This window comes from Silene latifolia, chromosome 1 (assembly GCF_048544455.1).
Source record: "Silene latifolia isolate original U9 population chromosome 1, ASM4854445v1, whole genome shotgun sequence".
Taxonomy (NCBI): Eukaryota; Viridiplantae; Streptophyta; class Magnoliopsida; order Caryophyllales; family Caryophyllaceae; genus Silene; species Silene latifolia.
In genome coordinates, this window is record NC_133526.1 from 86,575,548 (window position 1) to 86,594,937 (window position 19,390).

Here is a 19,390-nt window from a genome sequence, read left to right on the forward strand (position 1 = left end):
TGATGGGATACCAAACCTGCAAATGATGTTTCATTTTATAAACGAAATGACTTGTTTGTCTTTTACTTCTGTGAATGCTTCTGCCTCTATCCACTTGGAGAAGTAATCTGTCATTGCCAGCATCCATGTCCTGTTTCCTGTGGCTCTTGGCAGAGGTCCTACTATGTCCATGCCCCATGCCATGAATGGCCAGGGAGAAATGATAGGGTGTAACGGTTCTGCTGGCTGATGGATCATTGGTGCTGAGCGCTGGCAGGCATCACACTTGCGTGCATATTTTGCTGCATCTGCCTTCATTGTGGGCCAAAAGTATCCCTGCCTGAGAGCTTTATTTGCCAAACTCCTGCCCCCTGCATGGTTTCCACACTCGCCACTGTGGAAAGCATGTAACACAGTCTGCGCCTCCTCCTTGTCCAGGCATCGTAAGTAGGGGCCTGCTAGTGACTTCCTGAATAGTATATCGTCAATAAGTATGAACCTAGAGGCCTTTACTCTGAAAGCCCTCACTTCCTTCTTGTCATCTGGCAGCTTGCTATGACGCAGCCAGTCTAGGTAGGGTGTGCGCCAATCCCAATCATCTGCCTGTTCGGCTGTTTGGTTAGGCAGCTGAGAGTCCTCACCTACCTCTATAGCTGCTTGGACTCCCTCTCCGTTCTGTGGATCCTCCAGTTCTCCTCTATCTATTTCATCTGCCTTCTGGATAGAAGGCTCTAGCATGTGTGCTATGGGGATGCTGGACAGTTCTGTCGGTTTGAATGTTGCCCCCAGGGTTGCTAAGGCATCTGCTTCCACGTTCTGATCTCTGGGGATCTGCTTAAGCTTGCAAGTTTCGAATTTCTGCTTTAACTCCCTTGCTACTTTTAAGTATGCAATCATTTTAGAGTCTCTGGCTATAAATTCATCATTTACGTGGTTGACTATTAGTAGAGAGTCACTGGATATGTGCAAGTGCCTGACTCTTAATTCCAGAGCTAGCTTCATTCCTAATATCAAGGCCTCGTACTCCGTTTCATTATTCGTTGTCTTGAATTCACACCTTACCGCTTGTGCTATCAGGTCTCCCTGTGGTGACCGCAGGATCAACCCTACACCTGCCCCCCTTTGGTTGGAGGCTCCATCAATATGCATCTGCCAGGCTTCTGCCTCCTTGTTCCCTCCCAAGGTGAGGATTTCCTCGTCTGCCAGATTTTGGATAGTTGGGCTGAAGTCTGACATAAAGTCTGTCAGTGCTTGCGATTTGATTGCTGTTCTGGGGTCGTACTGGATATCGTACCCACTGAGGTGTACAGACCACTTTGACATTCTGCCTGATAGTTCCGGCTTCCTCATAATAGATTTCAGCGGGTAGTTGGTCACAATATGTATGGTATGGGACTCAAAATAGGGGCGCAGCTTGTAAGATGCTACTACCAGTGCTAGTACTAATTTTTCAAGAGATGTGTACCTGGTCTCTGCCGGCAGCAGAGACTTGCTTACGTAGTATACTGGCTTCTGCTCCTTTCCCTGCTCTCTGACTAGGACAACGCTCACTGCCACCTCTGTGATGGCTAGGTATAAGAATAGTGGTTCTCCTGGTTCCGGTTTTGATAGCAGTGGTGGGCTACTGAGGTAGTGTTTTAGCTCTCTGAATGCTTTCTCGTGATCCGCGGTCCACTCAAATTTCTGACTCTTTCTTAGTATGTCGTAAAATAGCCTGCACTTATCTGACGATCTTGAGATGAACCTGCTCAGGGCTGATACCTTGCCAGCTAGTCTTTGAACATCTTTAGGCTTTTCAGGTGACTCTAATTGTAAGACGGCTTTGATCTGCTCGATGCTAACTTCTATCCCTCTTGAGTTACAATGTAGCCCAAGAATTTGCCAGAGGATACCCCGAAGGTACATTTAGATGGATTTAGCTTCATTTTGTACTCCCTTAGGGTGCTAAATGTTTCTGTCAGGTGCCGCATATGATCTTTGGCTTTTTCCGACTTTACCACCATGTCATCAATATACCTCCATAGTTCTTCCTATCTATTCTTTGAACATGCGGTTAACCAGCCTCTGATATGTGGGCCTACATTCTTTAGGCTGAATGGCATGACGTTGTAACAATATATTCCTCTCTCTGACATGAATGCCTTTTTCTCTTGATCTGCAAGATCCATCTTGATCTGGTTGTACCCACTCCATACGTCCAGGAACGTCAACATTTCATGCCCAGCTGTCGCATCCACCATTGCATCAATATGAGGCAGCGGGAAGGGATCTTTAGGGGACGCTTTGTTGAGGTCGGTAAAGTCCATGCATACTCTTCACTTTCCATTCTTCTTAGGCACCACTACCACGTTAGACAATCACTCTGGATACTTTACTTCTCTTATTTTCTTTGCTGCCAGGAGGCTATCTACCTCCTGGTTGATTACCTTGTTTCTCTCTACTGCAAACTTCCTTCTTCTCTGCTGGATGGGTTTACACTTTGGGTCCACGCTGAGCTTATGCGTTATGATGGACGGATCTATTCCTATCATTTCGTCGTGTGACCATGCGAAACAGTCCATGTTATCCTGCAGGAATTTGATTAGTTGCTGTCTCAAGCTTCCTGTGCGTCCTGCTCCAATTAGCACAGTTCTTTCTGGGTGCAGCTTGTCTAGGTTAATTTGATCTAGCTCTTCTGCTGGGGGCTCGATATATTCATCCTGGACAGGCTGTTTCTGTAATTGCTATGCGGGAGGGTTGGCAGTGCACTTTAGTGCCTTCTTATAGCAGCCTCTAGCTTCCTCCTGATCTCCTCTTATTGTCTCTACTCCCCATGGTGTGGGGAATTTTATACATTGATGATATGTTGAAGGGACTGCCTTCATCTGGTGTAGCCACGGCCTACCCAGGATGACATTATAAGTAGAGGGTCCGTCTATGACCAAGTACCTGATCTGCTTGTTGACTCCTCCCACGTAGGTTGGGATGACTATCTCGCCCAGTGAGTTGGCAGTCTCTCCGCTGAAGCCTACTAGTGAGATAGTCTTCTTCTGCAAATCCTTCTCGTTGAATCCCATGTTCTCTATGGTTTTCAGCATAATCAGATTGACCGAGCTACCTGCATCTACCAAGATCTTTCTGACTGTGCAGTTAGCCATTGACAAGGTGATAATGAGTGCATAGTGATATTCTCGTTCGTCATACGCATCTCCCTCATCGAAGGTGACTGCTGGCAGATCGCTGTGAGAAATTCTGCAAGAATTTTCTGGCCTGTCTCCTTTGGTTTTCGTGGCATGCCTTTTAGCTGCTGAGTATGTCAGTCCACTCAGGTCTGAGCCGCCTGTTATCACGTTTATGATTTTGGTGCATGTGGGTGGGATTGCAGGCTTTGTAGAACCTACTTTATCCTGCTGCTTGTCCCTACGTGGTAATAGGTGGCTCAGCTCTCCTTGCTCATACAGGCGCTTGATCTCTCTTTGTAATGTGTAACAATCCTCAGTGTTGTGCCCGATGTCGCGGTGGAATTCACACTTCTTCTTGCCATCTTTCCGCCATACCTGCCCTTCTACTGGTGGTTTGGGCCACCTTACTCCATCTCCCATTTCCTTGAGTGCCTTCAGGATTCCTCCGATGCCTGTAGTGAATCCGTATTCTGCCAGAGTAGGGAGTTGCTGATTTTCTTCGATTCTGTTGACTCCCCTTCCATATGGCCTATATCTCTCATCCTTCTTGCTGGTGGTTTGCTTTCTTCCTGATTTCTCCACGGCTGAGGTATTAGAAACACTTGGTGTATTAGGTAGACTGGCTCTGGCTAGGATGTCTTCTTCCAGTCTGATTGCGGCAGCTGCCTTTTCTTGTACTGCTTCAAAACTATGGCAGGGATGCATGGTCAGCTGCTTGTATAGGTCGGAGTCATGGTGGAGGCCTCTCCTGAAGGCTTCTACTGTTGTCGAAACGTCGCACTCTCGTACTGATACCTTCTCATTGTTGAATCTAGTATTGTATTCTTCAATGGTCTCTCATGCCCCCTGGACGATTCTGTACAGATCTCCCGCATGCTTTTGCGGCTTTCTGCTGCTTGCAAACTGTTGGGTGAACGCGTTTACTAATTCAGCAAATGTGGATATCGACCTGTTGGGCAGGCTTACAAACCATCGAAGTGCCGGCCCTGTTAAGGTGGATCCAAATCCTTTACACATGCAAGCCTCCTTGACTTGCCCTACGGCTGCATTCGTCATCATCTTCTCTTGTCAGACCGGCTTATATGGTCAAAGGGATCTGTTGTGCTGTCAAAGAGAGGCATATTTGGGTTTGTGAATCCCTTTGGCAAGGCTGTGATGGATATGGTGTCCATGAATGGTGAGTCGGCATAGCTGTCAGGTGCTGCTTTCTCGAGTGGGAGCGGCAATCCTGGGACCCTGCTTAGCATCTCTCTTAGCTCTAAGTACTGCTGGTTCGTTATGCTGCCTGAGTCGAGGGTCCGCCTGTCAGCTGCTGAATGATTCAATATGCTGCCTCCTGACCCGAATTCTTGAAGGTTCTGGCGTGTCCCAGCAGCTAGGGGAGTAGAAGTAACGATTGTTCCCTGCTGCCAGTTCAGTTGTTGTGAAACTGCTGACAGGGATGCCACCTGTTCGTGCCTCCGTACAGCTGGCTGATGGCCAGGTCTCTGGTGTAAGGTATCCCAGCCCCTGTGGGGTTATTCTTGTAATACTCCGTATTTATAAGTCTTTGGGTACTCTATCGAGTAGGCCTCACTCTGTCGAGTAAGGGTGAGTTGCGTTTTAAAATAGTTTCTGACCTGTTGGGTACTCGATCGAGTAGCTGGGGTACTCGATCGAGTAGGGGGGTACTCGATCGAGTACCTTGGGTACTCGATCGAGTAGCCGGTTTTACGGGGAATTTTCTCGGGTTTTGTTAATTATGCGATTAAGGTATTTAAGCATCGTCGTCATTATTCTAAATCACTTTTACAAAACCTAAATTTCTGTTTAAGAGAGAAAGCAAACAAGTTCATCTTCTTAATCGCATTCTTAGCAATTTCCGGAGTTCAGACGGTCAGTTCTTGTCGTTGTTTATACCGTTGAGTTCCTTGCGTCAAGGGTAAGATCTATGTACCCTTTTTATTGTCTTTCCTTTGTTTTGATTAAACCCTAATTTAGAGATTGGGGGTTTTATGTGTAGTATGTGATTTGGTAGCCTCTATGTGTTGTATGATAAGAGGAGGGTTCATAGAAGAGGCTTTTTTATTCAGCTGTAGAGACCGTCTGATTGTGTGCATATCAGGTAGGATTTCCTACTCAGTATTAGTCCCATAATGGGATATTGGTGATGTGTTGTATGTGGTTGTTTGATATAATGATTGTACTGTGTTTGTGGTTGTAATTGCTGTTGATGGTTCTCGAGATGGGTTCTCGGCTGAGTGGGGTCACTTGCGGGAGTGACTTCACGCCCTAGTTTCGCCCTTCGTGGAACCCGCCACGGAAGGGGATGTGCACATTAATGGGACAGGGTTATCGCTCGGTATGATGAGCGGGGCTTAGGTGGGAACGGCTGCGGTCCCCCATCGGTGGTGGTCCAAAGGACGATCGATTGAGATGATGGGAATTGGTTGGTGGTGAATGTGTGTGTGACGATTAAGTTTGTCTGTTTGTCTTATTGTTAATATATATATTGAATTGTGTGATTAGTACTTGACCCCGTTTAAATGTTTTAAAAACGTGGTGATCCATTCGGGGTGGTGAGCGATTGCTTGCAGCGGTATATCTTGGATACGCGTGGGATCTAGCTGGGGATGGAGTCATCACATATCTGAGTCTTTAGTCTTCCGCTGTGTTTGTTAGGACAGTTCCTTTCAGTTGGTTTATAGTTGGAGAACAGTTGTATTTTGCTTACAGTTGGTTTTGGTTATGTAATCGCTAAAACTTATTTAATAAAGTATGTTTCTTCATTGTCTTATGATTATCATGCCTCGGGTAACCGAGATGGTAGCATCCTTATACCTGAGTGGTCCTGGTAAGGCACTTGGAGTATGAGGGTGTTACAAATGGTATCAGAGCGACGATCCTGAAACCTGTAACCAATAAATCCAATGAACATAGGGAGTCAATTAAAATGAACCCGAGGTAAAGGTTGTAGGAGCTAATGCAAAGACTTGGGAGACGTCCTAAAGTCGCGAACTCGCCCTACAATTTTGAACCGGTCACCATGGGATATGTGTCGGGATCGTTATGTGCATATTGTGTGCTGTGTGTATCTATGTAGTAGTATGTTGCATGAATTGATGATGATGACGTGAATTATATGTTGGTTGATTGTAAAGCATGAAAGTATAATGATTGATACGTGTAATTTGGCATGTTATAATTATGTAAGGAAAAGTGTTTTGTCTATATATATATATATATATATAAAGCGATGTGTAAGTATACATGTTGTTGTCGTGTTGAGTAAAAGTACAGAAGGTTGGGAGTGTGAATTGAACATCTGCTGGGTGAATGTGTTGAACGAATATGGTGGGTAAATATGTGGTATGATGGATGAATTAGTGGGAAAAGATGAATCATCGTGGTGTGATAACATGGTTCCTGATTAAGCATGTTATATAATGGAAGTTATTTTATAATGTTGTTATGCTAGTAACATGTGAATAGGGGACTTGATGTCATGTATTTGTGATTTTGTTTACGAAAGGTAATAGAATAAAAACATGTGGGTAAGTCATAATTGGCAAGTTGGATAAATTATGTGCATGATAAATGTTGTTGCTTGGCTTTTGAAAATAGTAACATATGATTATGAATACTGGTTTTATGAGTTTTCGACTGGTTTGTTTGCTTGGTTGTTGTTTAAGCTGTTTGGAAGTAAAAATCAAATAGTTATGTCGTCTGATTACAGCAAAGTTGTCTTTAAACTGTTATAACTTGAGATGCATAAATGATTTTGATGTGATTCCAATTGGAGGTGATAGCTTGTTCTTTTACGATTCTAACGATAGGTCACACGCCAAAAATGACCAAGAAATGAGTGAGTTATGACTGTTTTACGAATACTGGACAGTGCTGAGAATTGGGGTACTCGATCGAGTATCCTTGGTACTCGATCGAGTAAGGGGGAACTCGATCGAGTACGTTAGTTACTCGATCGAGTAGTCCTGGTGATTTGTTTTACGTGCTTCTGATCTTGACCTACTCGATCGAGTCAGTCCCTTACTCGATCGAGTGGCCTGTACTCGATCTAGTGACCCTTGTTTTGGGTCATATGCTTATCTTTTGACTTCGTTGCATATTATGTTTAATTCAAAGATGTTATTTTACTTCTTTATGTATTGTTTTACATGTATGTTGGTCTTGATACGTAAGTTACCCCATCCTATGGGGTGGTGAGTGGCACCTTTTGGTGAGCATGAGTTTGGTGGGAGGAGACGAGCTATATGTGGTTGTGATAGATAGTGGAAAAAGAAAAGAAAGATCGTTATGGCTTAATTGAGACATAGAGCATGTTTGGTGAGATGAGATGAGCGATATGTTTGTATATTAAGTAATGTAAAAGTAAATGAATGTGGGCAAGGGATGATGTGAGTTTATGGAACGTGAGAATGAAAAGATTGAAATGAGGGACGCAAATGGTGGCAGCTTGAGATGTGTAAAGAATCATGGAGAGGGATGGTTAGGAGTCGTGTGGGTTAAGAATATACATAGTGAAAGTTCGTTTTAAAGGGGTTGAGAAGAGTGGTATATAGTGAACTTTGTGGAGACATGTCGCGAGGTGGATTTGAAGACAGTGAGTGAGTTTGGGGAGATTTGGTTTATTAAGAGGTGAAACCAATGTGTGATTTCCTTGGGCAATTAACGGTATAATAGAATTTTGATTCCTAGAGATGTAAAAAGGGAGATGTAATTGTTTGAACGTTAAACGTTGATTTTTTTTATGGACAAATTAGTGACAAGTGTGTGTGAGTGAGAGCATAATAAGAGAAGATCCATGATAAGAAGGAGGGAGATGATATCGATATAAAATAATGGGATTTGAGTTTTGGAGCGATGAGAAGGTAATTGGTGCACTAAAGGGTTAGATAGAAGTAATAAGGAGTTGAGCTATTAAATTGGTATTATTGAGTGTAAAGAGAAAAGAAGGATAAAAGTAAGCTGAGGAAAATGTTCACCGGAGTTATGTGATATAAAGGTAAGGAATCATCGAAATGTGTGATAGTATCACGAGGATGTTAGCTGAAGGTTATATAGGAGTTTCAGGACAACATGATTGATAATGAATTTCGAGGAATTAAGGGAGTAAGAAGTTGGTGGAGTATTGGCACGATACGAGATATTTGGGGGAGAGTTGGATGACAATACAAATAAGATAGTATTGGGAATAATGTTGAGGTAATTTTGTGGATGGGTTTGATGTTCGTTATTTGGAATGTTAACAAAAAAAATAGGAGAAAAACCATGTTATTTTGATATGAGTGTAAGAGGTTTGATATACGAGCAGTGGTGGCATTGTGGTGTTATCACTAGTGGTTAAGAGTGATGGTATATTAGAAAGGTAGCAATTCTAAAGAGGCTGATTTGGTAGGGACCTGATTGTTGTGTATGATTGTGAGAGGGTATAAGATGTGGTTAGATGAGGCGGATGCTAATAGTTGAATAGTAAATGTATGGTTATATTTGGCAGGAAGTGATGGTTGTGCGAATGGGGGAATATGTTATGAGGGGCATATGAGTTAAACTCGGGCGACAGGTAACCTTTATCGAGTGGTAACTTACGTGGTCAGGATTGACTAGTTGGTTGTGATTACGGGTCTATGATATGTGTAAATGTTTGTGTGAGGTTCTGACCTCACAAGAAGTGGTATGGTGTGATAATTATAAAGTTGTTTTATGAATGTTCTGTAATATATATGTTGGACACGGTAATTTAATTGAATGATATCCAAAAAGGTAATAATTTGATTAATTGACATGGCTAGTTATAATTTTATGTGTATTAATAACACATGTGTATTCCGTGAAATGGTAGAGATGATGTTCATGAGATGCTTATCTGTGTATCCATATAATATGTTGCGTGGTGACTTAATAAAGTGGATTTGAGTAAGTTTTTCTTGTCTGAGAAGTTATCTTTGTCGTGTTTATGGGAATTGTATGCAGTTGTGATGTCTATCGGTGTGGTTGTGGTGCCTCGGGTGGTGATCCGGGCACGGTACATAGTGCGGTGATACGGGTATTTTCGCACTATGGTGTGGCTGTTGGTGGCGGTGTTGTGATGCCGTCACCGGTTGTGGTGGAGTAGGCGGGATGATTATGATTCGAGTTTCGAAAGTACATAGCAGTTATACATAGATTGTTGTTTTGTTTGATGTTGTTCCCTGCGAGTTTTAGTTTGTGCAGATAGACAGTTGTCTTGTTTATTGATGTTTTCATTACCAGGTTAAGTTGGGAATGAGGTAGAGTATGATATGAAATAGAGTTGAATATGTTTTCGTTGTTGTCATGGTATAATGATATTCTGTTGATGGGACACAGTTGTGAGAGGTTGTTACAGTAATTTTGATCTTGTTTTCAGATGAGACATGGTAAGGGAAAATGATTCGCAGAACATGTGTTGTAATGATCTGAAAGCGGCAGGTAGTTCATAATCTTTTGTTGAGACAGTGAGTGTAGGGTGTTGGGGGAATTAATGTCATATTAAGTTATGTATGAGTTTTGCGGTAATGAAAGAAAGAACTTGAGGATCTAGTGTGCGTGTACGTAACGAGTGCGGATCGTGAGTTATGCTGCTGGGAGATAAGTGCCTTACATAGAGAGGTATGTTGTTTGGCAGTAATAATGAAGAGTGGGTATGGCGATTTGCTACGAGTTTATGGTATAGGTTAGGTGTTATGCCGAATGAGTTGAGGAATGAGAAATGTTTAGGTACGGGAGCCTTGGATATAAGAATAGTGAGTGTTTGGTTTATAAACGGTTATCTTTGGCATGTGGTGGTAAAGAGGGTAATGAGATATAGATAAGGTTTGGTATTAGTGAGTTACGAGGACGTAACATTTGTCTTAAGAGGAGTAGGATGCGATAAAAGTGAGTTTCATGGTTGTGCATGTTGTAAAATAATTGGAAGTAGAGTGTTAGCATAGCGTAAAAGAGGGATTTGTTTTGTGGTTGATGTTGTTAAAAGGCCATGGCCGTGCTTGCAGTAGTATGATCCTTCAGAGTGTGAGAATATTTTACATAGTGTTGACAGTTGGAGGATGATGTTGTGAGTCTGAGTAAACTTCGAGGACGAAGTTCCTTTTTAGGGTGGTAGAATGTAACATTCCGTTTGATGTCTATGAGTGTCTTGGTATTGGGATTGATAGTTGATGATAAGGATGGTAGTTGATTATGTATGGAGTTGGTGTCGTGAGAGATATATATGTGGTAGATACGATATAGTGAGTCATGTTGTGGAAGTAAACATTGTTGGTAGAATGGGGGTTAAGAGTTCATGTTCTATGTTCGGTCGAGTTCTTGAGTCCTTAGCTAAGTTGTTGTGTCTTGGTCGAGTCAGTATGGTTGTTTTTTTTTTTTATGTATGGGTTGAACTTCGGGGACGAAGTTCTTTTAAGGAGGGAAGACTGTAATACTCCGTATTTATAAGTCTTTGGGTACTCTATCGAGTAGGCCTCACTCTGTCGAGTAAGGGTGAGTTGCGTTTTAAAATAGTTTCTGACCTGTTGGGTACTCGATCGAGTAGCTGGGGTACTCGATCGAGTAGGGGGGTACTCGATCGAGTACCTTGGGTACTCGATCGAGTAGCCGGTTTTACGGGGAATTTTCTCGGGTTTTGTTAATTATGCGATTAAGGTATTTAAGCATCGTCGTCATTATTCTAAATCACTTTTACAAAACCTAAATTTCTGTTTAAGAGAGAAAGCAAACAAGTTCATCTTCTTAATCGCATTCTTAGCAATTTCCGGAGTTCAGACGGTCAGTTCTTGTCGTTGTTTATACCGTTGAGTTCCTTGCGTCAAGGGTAAGATCTATGTACCCTTTTTATTGTCTTTCCTTTGTTTTGATTAAACCCTAATTTAGAGATTGGGGGTTTTATGTGTAGTATGTGATTTGGTAGCCTCTATGTGTTGTATGATAAGAGGAGGGTTCATAGAAGAGGCTTTTTTATTCAGCTGTAGAGACCGTCTGATTGTGTGCATATCAGGTAGGATTTCCTACTCAGTATTAGTCCCATAATGGGATATTGGTGATGTGTTGTATGTGGTTGTTTGATATAATGATTGTACTGTGTTTGTGGTTGTAATTGCTGTTGATGGTTCTCGAGATGGGTTCTCGGCTGAGTGGGGTCACTTGCGGGAGTGACTTCACGCCCTAGTTTCGCCCTTCGTGGAACCCGCCACGGAAGGGGATGTGCACATTAATGGGACAGGGTTATCGCTCGGTATGATGAGCGGGGCTTAGGTGGGAACGGCTGCGGTCCCCCACTGGCAGGGCTGGTCCAGTGGACAGTCAGTATTGAGATGATGGGAATTGGTTGGTGGTGAATGTGTGTGTGTGACAGTTAAGCTGTCTGTTTGTCTTATTGTTAATATATATAGTGAATTGTGTGATTAGTACTGACCCCGTTTAAATGTTTTAAAAACTGTGGTGATCCATTCGGGGGTGGTGAGCAGTTGCTTGGCAGGTATATCTTGGATACGCGTGGGATCTAGCAGGGGATGGAGTCATCACATATCCGAGTCTTTAGTCTTCCGCCGTGTTTGTTAGGACAGTTCCTTTCAGTTGGTTTATAGTTGGAGAACAGTTGTATTTTGCTTACAGTTGGTTTTGGTTATGTAATCGCTAAAACTTATTTAATAAAGTATGTTTCTTCATTGTCTTATGATTATCATGCCTCGGGTAACCGAGATGGTAGCATCCTTATACCTGAGTGGTCCTGGTAAGGCACTTGGAGTATGAGGGTGTTACAATTCTTCCATCCGTCGGTACTGTAGTTAGATCCAACCTTGTTACCAGTTCGGCTGGTATCTGTTGAAGTGAATTTCTGCTGCCTGATTCCCCCTGTGTCGGATCTACTAGTGGAGACCTTCCTTCCCCCGCCCTGCTTATCGAGGTAGCAGATTGCTGTTTCAGGATGTCTATCTGCGCCCAGAGCTCTCTGTCCCTCTTCCTTGCTTCAGCTTTAGCTTTCTTCTGATCTTCCCTCATGTTTTCCATGGCTTTCTGGAGGTTCTCCACGCCAGCGAGCAAGGTTTGTGTGGGGCTAGGTGGCGGGGTGAGGCCTGAGCTTGTCGCTCCCTTATCTGATCTAGCTTGGTTCGTGACAGTAGGAGCTTTAGGAGGCAAAGAAGTTTTTGCTGTTGGTGTGGTTCTTGAGGTATGTCCGGGAGCCTGCGTTACCACTGTCGATGCTGGATTTTGAGTAGAGGTCGGCGGTGGTGACGGCTGTCTGCTCCCTGACACGGATTCCGATGCTTGCTTATCCATTACGTACTTAGATTATCAATGATTGACGACCACAATGCCCCACGGTGGGCGCCAAACTGTTTAGATATTTTTTACCCAATTGGTTGTTTCAGGTCAATGCGGTCTTACTCGTCGTATGTTTGATAGTTTGTTTGTATGACGATATTTAAATATGGAAATAGAGTACGAAATATAAATTAACACGTAAGATTTGGTGACGCGGAAAACCCAATGTGGGAACAACCGCGGGAGGGACGGTACCCTGCAAAATATTGCACTAGCTTTAAATAGGAGGATGATTACAATTGTATCGTAATGCTAATCTTGCTGGCATTAGGTATCGAGCTTGTATGATCTTGAACGAATGTATGTGTGCGTATGTGAATATGAATGTGTATACGTGAATGTCCTTCTTTGATTGCTCCCTTGGCTATTTATAGGGTAAGAACCCTAGTCATATCCTTCCTTGATTATGGAAAGGGAATACAACTTCCATAACAACTCTTTCCATGTTTGGTCGTCTCCCTCAATTCTCCCTGATCTCCCTGACTTCTTCCTAACTCCTCTTTCCTAATTCCAAGCGTCTCCTCCAATGGGCTTTTGGTCTTTTCCCGCATATGCCAGCCCACTCCCCTAGCCCGTGCTTTACTCCAACTATGGGCTCCCCTTCTCCTTATCCTTTATCTTATGACCCATTATTTGTTAAGTGGACCTTTCCTTATTATGTGATTTTTAGCCCAAACAACTTCCATAACAACTCTTTCCATGTCAGAATCTTCCAGCCAAAAAATAAAATATCATAACGCACATTTTACAATTAAATGTCAACCACTATGGATCGCAAAGGGGTAGATTATCTTCTATTTAATAACGTATATGATTGTTAATAAAGTTGGAAAAGAACAACCAGTGATCTTTTTTCCATAAATGTTTATTAGAACATCCGTATATAAAGACATAGATATGTATTCATCTTATTTATTACTATCACTCACTTCACTCACAAACTAAATAAAAAATCGCTAGTTTTGTATGCAACTAGTTTTTCGGTAATCATGTCAGAATCTTTCAGCCAACAAATAAATATCATAACGCGCATTTTAAAATAAATGTCATTTGTCATGGATCGCATAATAGTAGATTTCATTTTATTTAATAACGTATATAATTGTTAATAATCTCCTATTTTCAAAAAAGAATACGGAAACTAAAATTTTTCCCGCGTACACACTATTAGTTAGAAATTGAGCCTGTATTTTTGTGGATATTCTAAACATATATTAGACCTAATATATAATCAATATATAATATATAATTAATATATGAGTCACAATATCTTATCAAATATCGCAACTTTAATAATTGGGTCTTAGGTATTTTAGTCGTTATTATCTCATTTTTCAATACGTGTATTTTAAATCATAAATCGTTAAAACTACTAAAACCAAAATATTTTAACTGTGCGTACAACATTCCTATCTAAAAAACAAAAAGTCATTTTGCAAAGTCGTTTTACAATAATCTATTGTAAGAGTTAAGACAACCTTTTATTTACGAAAATAGAGACACAAAAAAAATTGTTGATTAATATTACGTGGGTATTAACATAGAGACAATAAGCAGTTTTATCATAAAGTTATTGGAAAATATCGTAACGCACATTTTATAATAAATTTTATCCACCATGAATCGCAAAGGGGTAGATTATCTTCTATTTAATAACGTATATAATTGTTAATAAAGATGGAAAAGAACTACCAGTGATCTCTTTCCAGAAGTGTTTAATAGAACATTTGTATAAAGACATTAGATTGGTAATCATCTCATTTATTACTATCGCTTATTTTACTCACAAACTAAAAAAAACGCTAGTTTTGTAAACAACTAGTCTTTTTTGTAGCCATGTCAGAATCTTCCAGCCAACAGAAGGTAATTGCCCAAACTACTCCATATGTTCGCCCTTCTCCTTGTCTTGACTCTACATACACTCGGGTAATTAATATTATATTTAAAATCGACAATTTTTTTTAAAAAAAGTTAGTCATTTTATTGAATTAGTGCGCGGTTTTCATATATTTTCATTATATTTGTTACTTTGTATATTATAACAAAATTACATAATTAGCTATATGATTCATCGGAGGCTTTAAACGCGTGTAAATAATCATAAGTTGTTTCACTTGAAGTAAATTTTTTTTAAATAAATAACTTATCTGACAAAAATAGTTTCAGTAAAACGATCAATTTATTCAGAGTAAAAATGTCAAATTTTCTCTATTCTAACTAATATTACAAACTAACAACCGTAGATTTTAAAATTTTAATTTAAAGTGTATTGAAATACTTAGCTCTAATTGTATAAATTTTGTATACATGACAATCTAAAAAATCGTACATTCGCACGAGATACACATTAGTTTATTTCCCCTCACCCGGCAGACTCGCCCCACCGTCAGCGAGTTCTGCCCCCGTCTCCCGCCCTCCCATATCCGCCATCCTTCCCCCACAGATATGCCACCACCCACCAAGATCCACTCCATCCAGATACCCGCAACCGTCGTCGCCTCCCAACCTAGTCTGACTACCGCCGACCGCCGCCCTTTCCAACCCCTGCAACCACCCTAACCCAAATAAACCCTAATTTTCTGAATTCTTAATTCAATTAATTAACATCTATTTAACTTGAAACAAATAAGACTAAATAAAGCTAGGACAATTACTTGATTAATATGAGAGTTTAGATTCATATGGTAGTTGAGTAATTTGATGAAGACTTGCTTAATTTTGAGAAGAAGGGGAGTTTTTTTTTTGGGGTTTTAGAAGAAGAAACGGTAAGGAAATGTTTTGACAAAAAAAGTACATGAAATATTAAAACTCAAACTCATACATAAAAGAGCAATTATCAGTTTTAAATGCAGACCTTCGTCCTTTTTTAAGAAACAATATAGAAAAATTACTTCACATAATCACATTCTACATTGTTATTTATGGAAATGATTGTAAATTCTAATTTCCTCATTGGTTCAGATGTACAATGAGGTGATACGACAGGAAGAATTTCTCTACAAGTGTATCACCATTCAATCATCGCACAATGATAATTCAATAACCCCGGACAAGTACAATTATGTATGTTTAATACAATACGATGCAGACATAATGTCTCGATCGCTGCCACAATTTCAAGTTTCAATTTTACGACATAACACATTAACACTATGTTACTTTTAGGCTCAGGTGATAACTGTAATTTGTTCTCTTTTTCCATTTTGGTTGTCTCAGTCAATTGTCGTACTTTCTATTTTAAGAATACATTTGATGAACTATTTGGTTATTCATACTTAATTTGGTCCACATGTCATTTAGTAATTAGCCATCTCCTCTTTTCTTGGTCTTTGTGTCAAAACCAAAGAACAACAAATGACCGGGACAGAAGGAGTAACTGATAAGACAGTAAAATCAAACCCTGGACAGCAAACATTTGAGATGCTTAAACAGGTTTACAGAACATATTCAACTAACAGTAAGATTTTAGGTTTTCGCACATGTCGCTACTCTATACAAGCATCATTGCAGAAGTCAAAAAAATCTAGCATCCTTGTAAACTGCTTCCAATTAGTTGGAGACCGTGAATTGGTAGTTATATGGATGACAGTGGGTTATATAATCAAAACAAGAACCAAAGAATTTCGCTGCATTCGATTTCAGAAAAGGCGTACAATCAAATGATTTATTATACTTCCGTTATTTATAATAGAATAACTAGGTTTGTCTGTTTCAGTTTTGATATTTTTATCGTATTGTTAATATTTGTTGGAGCAATTAGTTATTGATCCATTTAAAAATATACAGTCTTGAAATACATAGAAATTAATTAGTTAATACCTTATTTCTTTGACAATTTTGGTTTATTTTTTTGAATCGAATCCTGCAAGTGACAATGTGGTAGCTACAAAGACGACTCTTTATATATACGTGTGTTTTACTCCGCAGTATAATAAAGTGGGTTTTTTAAATATTAAAAGTTGAAACCATCCGTATATAATAAATTCCTTATGGAAAAATTTTCAATGACGCCTTATAAGGTTGTAAACTCAATGGTATGGCCGGTATCTACTCCATGTATATATTACGAATTAAATTTTCATTTCAATTGCTCAATAATCTAAAAAACTTTATTCCCTAAATCCGAATTCCAAAAGGTTCATAAAATTTTTGAAGTTCCTTATTACTATTTCAAGAATTTGATTCATCCCTTGTTATACTTATGTCCACGATCCTATATAAAAATAAAAATAGTATTAAAGACTATAAAATAATCTATTCCGGTTTTGAAAAAAAAACACATAAACTTAAACTATACGGATTAGAATTTAGAAACCATACTATTTAATATTTATCTGAAGGTTCATTTTCGCTTCCTTTTAGTACGCTTCCTTTTAGTACATGCCTTGATAATAGGTCATATGAAATGAGAAATAAAAATATATGTTAAAGATGATTATACTCATGAATACAAAAATACAAATTCAAATAGGTTGATCGTCGGGAAAGCATAATAGTAAAATTACACAATAATATACGTTTAATGGTTAAAAAAGCATAAACCACTTAAAAAAGTAAAGTAAATTTTATAGAAAAAACAATCAAAAGGTGGGAGTTGAAAAAACTTAAATTAGAAGAGGAAATGACATAATTAAAATGATTAATTATTGTCATTATGGTTCAAATAGTAAATTGTAAAAATTTAAAGATTTTTCATTCAATTATTTGTACTTATTTATTATTAATTATGAGAGTAGTTTTTTTTTTCTTTTTTTTTTTTTTAGGAAATTATGTGAGCAAGTTTTATGTATTATTCCTGTTTTGACAAAAAAAAACACATAAACTTAAAAATAGACCTGGCAAAAGCAACCCGACCCGATTGACCCGACCCGAAAAAGCTGACTCGAGATCCGAAGTGACCCGAATTACATCACCCGAATGTGACCCGAAAACCCGAATTGACCCGACCCGACCCGAACATGACCCGAGCTTTCTTGAACCGAACTGGTCTGTCCCAAATGACCCGACAAAATATAACTCTAATTGAACGGAAAAGATTTGAAATGACAATTTTTCTATTATTCATTGACCCGAAAATGACCCGACCCAAAACAACCAGACCCGCTTGACCCGGAACTGACTCGACAACAAACCCAAAATAGACCTGAAACCCGAAATGACCCGTCCCAACCCGAGTTAACCCGAAATCAATGAGAAACCCTAACTGACCCGACCCGAATTGACCCGACCCGAACCCGAACCGTTGACCCGTTTTGCCAGGTCTACTTAAAAACATGTGAAGTAGAATTTAGAAATCATACTATTTAATATTTACCCAAAGGTTCATTTTTGCTTCCTTTTATTACATGCCTTGATAATAGTTCATACAAAATGAAAAAGAAAAATATATGTTATATATGATTATACTCGTGAATACGAAAATACAAATTCAAATAGGTTGATCGGGAAAGTATAATAGTAAAATTACACCACAATATACGTTATTTAATAACCACAATATACGTTTAATAACAAATTAAAAGAAATATTATAAGACTTCTATTTTGAGATCAACAATCATCCATTATTTATCAGTTTCTACCTTACTTTTTTTACTTTTAATTTTACCTCAGTTTCGTGTCTTTTGTATTTCTTCCCTCTTCAGATTACCCACGTGATGGTTTGCCTTATCTGCATTTACATACCTTTCATGGTGCTTTTTTTTTTTGTCTAAACCATCCGATAATCCGAACCACATTGGGCCGACTAATCCGGATTTCGGGGCGTGTCCAAGGATTACGGTATTTAAACCCCTCCCAAGCGCAGTTGTGGGGGATCGATCCGCAGACCTCTCTACCAAGCGCAGCCCCATGCTACCACTGCGCCAACCAACGATTGGTACCTTTCATGGTGCTTTAAAGTTATATAAAAAATACATTGACCAAAAGATAAAACATCAACCTGGCAAAAAGTTGACAAAGGAATCAAAACATTGTCACATGTAAGTCACTTAAATTAAACCAACTGGAAAACATGAATTCAAATATAAAGCAAACGATTCATAAAAACAACAACATAATAAATTAAAATATACTTTATTGGACACAGGAACAACAACAACAACAACAACAACAACAACAACAACAACAACAACAACAACAACAACAACAACAACAACAACAACAACAACAATAACAACAATAGCAACAACAACAACAATACTAAAGAATAATACTCAATATAATCAAATGAATAAATTAAACTATAAAATACAACCACAACTTAGAAACTCATCATAAATGGGCATATTTTAAATCAATATAGTGAACAAAAACTATTATAGGTATTATAAGTTTTATTAAAAGTCATTACACGACCATAAATTCCCATATTTTAATTTAATTTTTAATTTATTTTGTGGTATTATTAAATTAGATAATTGATTGGCCAGGACCTCAAGAGATGAATTAAATAGGATAAAATTTTAATGAAAATTATGGGTGTTAAGTAATATAAGGAGTTTTAATAAAGTTATTAACATATTATTTACAAAAACTAATTAAATAGGAAAAACTTTTAATTAATTTGGTGTGCTAAGTATTATGAAGAGTTTTAATCAATTTATTACCATGTTTAATTAAAAAATAATTAAATAGGAAAATGTTAATAATGGTGGGTATTCAGTAATATGAAGAGGTTTAATTAATTTATTAACAAGTTTCATTACAAAAATTTTGAAAACAATGAATTAAATAGGAAAATGTTAATAACGGTGAGTGTTTAATAATATGAAGAGGTTTAATTAATTCCTTAACATATTTTATTACAAAAATTTCAATTTTAATTATAAATTATGTAATTTATTAACATGTTTTATTACAAAAATTTCAATTAAAATGTAAATATTAATTATAAATTATGAAATTTGATGT